Source organism: Elephas maximus, chromosome 5, assembly GCF_024166365.1.
Source record: "Elephas maximus indicus isolate mEleMax1 chromosome 5, mEleMax1 primary haplotype, whole genome shotgun sequence".
Lineage (NCBI taxonomy): Eukaryota > Metazoa > Chordata > Mammalia > Proboscidea > Elephantidae > Elephas > Elephas maximus.
This window is the reverse complement of record NC_064823.1, coordinates 22225081-22231335: the sequence shown is the minus strand read 5'-3', so window position 1 is coordinate 22231335 and position 6255 is coordinate 22225081. Positions and strand designations below refer to the sequence as shown.

At 35.0% G+C, this 6255-nt stretch overlaps 1 pseudogene; it reads right to left on the bottom strand.

Moving 5' to 3' along the window:
* Positions 1-5198: 5198 nt before the first annotated feature.
* Positions 5199-5258, bottom strand: LOC126077633 (uncharacterized; annotated as a pseudogene).
* Positions 5259-6255: the final 997 nt, after the last annotated feature.

The window sequence follows — 6255 nt, the reverse complement described above, 5'->3', positions numbered from 1 at the left end:
TTATGCCTTCACATTCCAGCTCTGAAGATTTTGGCCCATGTGAATTTTGATAAGGTAATTTTCGTCTCAGTTTACCATCCATAAAGTAGAACTAATAACACCTGCTTCATTGGAATGTTATGAGATCTAATTTAGGTAATACATACAGTATAAGACAGTTAATCACTTCTAAACAAATAGTTATTATGATTCTCACTAGATTATTATCCTATACATTTTTAGAAGGAAGGAGCTATGTCAAGTTTCTTTGCATTCTCCACACACATAGAGATTAAGTACTTAATAAAGTTTGGCTGATTGATTGATTGCAATGACATTTAAATACTTCTCTAGGCAATAAAGAAAAGAAATGGAAGCTAATGAAACTACCTCAAATGAGTAGATTATATGACCCACTGAACAGGCATAATCACTGAAGGAGAAAATAGTCTCTCTCTACTTCATTCGTATTTAAGGGCAGAGTATGACCAACCCATTAATTCTCAATGTTCTTCAAGACAACTTCACATGAAATTAATTTCTCCTACTTCTTATTCCATTTTAAGTAGAAAAGTCACTATGCTTTACTGACTTTTTTTGTTAAGTAGTTCTGCCAAGTTTTAACCGAATGTGCGATAACTTCCATTTTAGTATCACAATCCAACTTTATTATATTGTCTTAGGTGATTTTTTGGAGAAAATGACAACGAAGGAAAAAAGAAATTCTCTGCCCAATGTGTTTTTAAAGCCAAAGATGCTCTTTAAATGCAAAGATGGTGTAACTGTGCTGCAATTACTTGAAAGCCCATTTTAAGGCTTTTGTTCTTGGTCTTCCCTGCTCCTACCCAGTTTTGCCAAAAGATTGGAGCCAATCTACCAGCACACTCTCAGCTTGTCCTCCTTTTACGATAAGTGGGAAGCCTTTTTGAGAGATGATGGAAAACTACACAGAAAATTAAACCACAGTGGACTAAAAGAGTTCCTACAACCACACTAAGAGAATGACCTAACAAATGCCTGTTTTATGTCAGAAAAGAAGCTTCTTAAACATTGTTCAAAAGCTATGCACAAAATAACATACAAGAAGTATCAAATGGTTTTAAAAAACTTCCTTAATATTTAAAATTCTTTTTCTAAAATGAAACACCACTATAAAATGATTTTAAGATTGTAATGGACTTGTTTAATTGAAATATTGTTATAAATAAAATTCATCCCTTATAATTAATACTGTGAGCTTCTTTTCATTCATTTGAAAATTACCAGGTTTCCAAAAGCAGATTAGATTGAGATACAAAATGCATTGTCTTTAAAAGATGCAGTTAGCAAATAATTAGTAACTAACCAGTGTTTATACGAAAACCATGTGTCCTGAACGAGTTAAATGAATAATATGTTAGAGAAATAAATAAGATGCCACTGGCGTATAACTTAGTGGGTAACAGTAAAGCTGTAGAAGCCAGACTTCCCAGGGTTAATTCCAATACCTCCACCAACAAGCTGGGGCCTTAAGAATATTTTTTTCTAATCTTCTGTGCCTTAGTTTGGAGCCCTGGTGGTGTAGTGGTTAAGAGATTAGTTGCTAATCAAAAGGTTGGCTGTTCAAACCCACCAGCTGCTCCTTGGAAACTTTATGGGGCAGTTCTACTCACTATGACTCGGAATCAACTCAAAGGCAATCGTTTGGTTTGGGTGCTTTCATTCAATGATTTATAAAAATGTGGATTATAATTATCATACTTTCCACGTTTTGTTGCTTAATAATTAACAAAATTATTATATGTAAAGAACTTTAAACAATGACTAGAACATAGTACACATCAGATAAATAATACTAAATACTATTACTACCAATTAAAGTCTGCCCATACTGAAAAAGATCACTTTTGATTTTAGAAGGGCATGTTCCTCATGACAGTATCAACTGAGTGAAGATGATTTGAAGTACTTACTGACAAACAAATGGAGGAGATGAAATAATTAGACAAATGGTAGAAAAAAATTTATTTGAGTAAAGGAACTCAAGTGTGTAGTTTAAAAGATTCACAGAGTTCTAGGTTACATTGATGAGAAAATCTTAAGGGTAAAAGCCCTGAACTTAAGATTAAAAAAAAACTTATACATTTCCAGACGTTAAAAAAAAAATGATCTTTAGGAGAAAAGAATCAGGCTGGCATCAGATTTCTCACATGAAATATAGGAAGAAAAGAATAAGATACCGTCTTTTGATTATGGAGAAAAAGGGCTGCAACTAAATAATTCAATATTTGATGAGTAAATATAAAAGTGGAGTCCCTAGAGGCATAACCATTTAAGCGCTTCATTACTAGCTGAAAGGTTGGTGGTTTGAACCCATCAGAAATGCCTCAGAAGACAGTCCAGGCAATCTGCTTCCAAAAGATTACAGTCTTGAAAACCCTAGAGAGTGGTTCCACTCTGCACACATGAAGTCTTCATGAGTCAAGTCAACTCAACAGCACCTAACAACAACCACGAATGCAAAGTCAATTCTTCATAATGAAGATGCGATGAATAAATCCATTTTTACTCAAACAAGTAAATAAACAAGGTAATGGATCATATAAGAATAAGTTATTATAACTAAGGTGGATTTCACAGGCCATTTGGAACCCAATTTCTCATGATAAGGAATAAGAAGAAATCTGATAAGAAAAACAGGTTAGCTACATCTGCTGCTTCTATCAAACTGAATGGAAACCTTGACTGTTCATCCTAAAAAAATTTCTGTAGTAAAATGTATCATTTTCAAAATCTTGAATCTAGATCAAAAGGTCTTTCTAGCAATGAAGATCTAAATACAAATAGCATGAGCAAATGCAGAATGTGCCAAGCAATTTTTGAAAATGTGCCAAAAACTTATACTTACATCTCTCCACATTCAAGACCTCCACCTCCTGACTCCCACCCTGGAGCCTGGCAGTGAGTTGGTGCTCAGTAATCACCTATTGATGATGATGGGCTCCGAATTTTTTTTCCTTTTCTACTTTAAGATTTTAACACTAGATTCACTACTTACAACGTAGTTTCATGATAGATACATATTTATTGAATCAAGCACCAAAACAAATGATCAATTTAGTAAAATGAGAAATATTATTGATGGTGGTGATTAGGTTTTACTTCATTTTTTTTTTTTTTTTAAGCAAAAAATAAAAGGATTTTGGGGGGTCTTGGGTTGTTTTGTTGTTGTTATTTTACTTTTACCTTTGAAAAATGTCACTGAAAACCAATCACAACTGTTTTTTTGTTTTGTTTTGTTTTTTGCTTTTTGTTTCTTGGTTGTTTTTTGTTTGTTTCCTTCCCAAGTCTGTGAAAGCTTTCAAATTAGTTACCACTCTACTTAGCATCCTTCCATGTCTTTCTAATTTTATTCTCCATTGTTTAGCTGTCTAAACATGTGTAGAAACAGGAACTTGGGAGTTGGGCTTCCCTGTTGTATTCAGAAACATAAATACTTGAATTGGAAGGAAAAAACTATTCATTCACAATTGCTCATTGCTGGGTCCAAGATGCCAGTGAAAACATTCTTGGTTTTTTTTTTTTTTTTTAAAGGGTTTTTGTTGGAGGTTTGTTTTGTTATATATGGTAAGGATTCTGGCTTATTTAGAAGGATAGAGAAAAAGGAAAGAATAACTCAAAATTCTGTGAATAAAAAGTTATATGTGAAGCTTGGGGAAAAAAAAAACTAGGTAGCAAAGGGCTCTAATGAGAAAGCTGCTCTTACTGATTAGCTGAGCCACATGTGTTAAAGGAACTCAGGGAAAAATGTGAAAATGAGTTCTGCCTTCTCCATCCTATCTTTGTATTTCAGGCCAAAACAATCTAACAAAAACACTATTAATTATCAGATAACTCACCATTGTAAATAGTCTGCCAGTCAGATCAATCTTGACCTCCTCTTTATAGTTCTACATAAGTGTAAGTGTCTAAGACATAGGATGCAGTATTCATAAGGCTTGTTTTTTAATTTTGCAAGTAAATACATTTATTTAAGAAAATGAGAAATACAAATAAGCAAAAATAATAAACTTATCAAAAATTATACTCTGTTAACCTTCCAAAATTTAACCTTCCAAAATATGTCATTCCAGACTCATTTATTAGCATATGCACATACATGAATGAATAACTAATTTAACAGAATGAGAATATGCATATGTGTGTATAAAACCTGTTTTTTAAATTCAAAACATACTCTGATCGTCTCTTAATGCCAATAAACATAGATATACATTATCATTGTTGTTTATGTGTGGTCAAGATTCTGACTCATGGTGACCCTATATGACAGAGTAGAACTTCCCCATAGGGTTTCCTAAGCTGTAATCTTTTATTTTTTTAATTTATTTATTGTGCTTTAGGTGAAACCTCATAAATCAAGTCAGTCTCTCATACAAAAAGCCATACACACCTGCCGTGCACTCCCAGATGCTCTCCCCTTAATGAGACAGCACACTGTTCCTCTCCACCCTATATTTCCTGTGTCGATTCAGTCAGCTCTTGTCCCCCTCTTCCTTCTCATTTCATCACCAGACAGGAGTCCCCCACATAGTCTCATGGGTCTACTTGACCACGAAGTTCACTCCTCACCAACATCACGGTCTATCTTATAGTCTAGGCCAAGCCCTGTCCATAGAGTTGATTTTGGGAATGGTTCCAATCCTGGGCTATCAAAGGGTCTGGGGACCATGATCATCAGGATCCCTCCAGTCTCAGTCAGACCATTAAGCCTGGTCTTTTTATTTAAGATCTGCATCCCACTGTTCTCCTGCTTCATTACGGATTCTTTGTTGTGTTCCCTGCCAGGGCAGTGATTGGTGGTAGTCAGGCACCGTCTAGTTCTTTGGGTCTCAGGCTGATGGAGTCTCTGGTTTATGTGACTCTTTCTGTCTCTTGGGCTCATATTTACCTTGTGTCTTTGGTGTTCTTCATTCCCCTTTGCTCCAGGTGCATTGAGACAAATTTATGCATCTTAGGTGGCTGCTTGCTAGTGTTTAAGACCACAGATACCTCTCACAAAGTGGAATGCAGAACATTTTCTTAATACGTTTTGTTATGCCAATTGACCTAGATGTTCCCAGAAACCATGGTCCCTAGACCCCTGTCCCTGCTACGCTGGCCTTTGAAGCTTTTGGTTGTATTCAGGAAACTTCTTTGCTTTTGTTTTAGTCCAGTTGTATTGACTATCCCTGTGTTATGCCATGTTAATCTTCTCTGTATCATTCCAATTTTAGTATATGTGCTGCTGAAGCAAGCACAGCTGTAATCTTTATGGTGGCAAATGGCCATGTCCTTCTCCAGCAGAACAACTGGTGGGGTTGAACCACCAACTTTTTGGCTAGCAGATAAGTGCTTAACCTTTGTGCCACCATGAATCCTTACTTGCATTGGGACACAATTTCAATGATAAAGGAGTCAAACATGGTTTCCAGCAGGGCAACCTCTTGCCTTTGGTTTGGTTGCCTAGAAAGGCAATGCTCTTTATAGGCCTTTGCAAGATTAAACACAGAACATTATTCAAAACCCCAATTATTTACAATCTATATCCATTGTAAAGAAACAACAGGAGATTTTTTATTTTTATTTTTTTTAATTTTTTCCAAGGGTCAGGAAACTTTTTCTGAAAGGGCCAGAGAGTAAATATTTTAAGCTTTGCAAGTCATAAAAAGAAATCCTGGTGGCATAGTAGTTAAGAGCTATGGCTGCTAAAAAAAAAAAAAAAAAAAAAGGTTGGCAGTTAGAATTCACCAGACACTCATTGGAAACCCTATGGGACAGTTCTACTGTGTCTTTTAGGGTCACTATGAGTAGGAATTGACTCAACAGCAACAAGTTTGGTTTTTGGTTTTGAAGTCATATATACATACTTGAAACTATTCAACTCTGTTATTTTAGAGCAAAACCAGCCAAAGATTTTTGATAAACAAATGAGTGAGGCTATGTTCCAATCACCTTTATGTATACCAATATCTCTTATGAATATATATGCAAAAATCCCCAATAAAATACTAGCAGACATAATCCAGCAGCATATTAAAAGAGTCATACATCATTACCAAGTGGGAATTATTCCAGGAATGCAGGGATGGTTCAATATTAGAAAATCAATCAAATACACCAAATCAATAGAACAAAGGAAAAGAACCACATGATCACTTCTATGAATGCAGAAGGAGCATTTGATAAAATTCAACACGCTTTCTTGATGAAAACCCTAAAAAAGATTGGAGTAGAAGACAAAATCCTTAATATTAT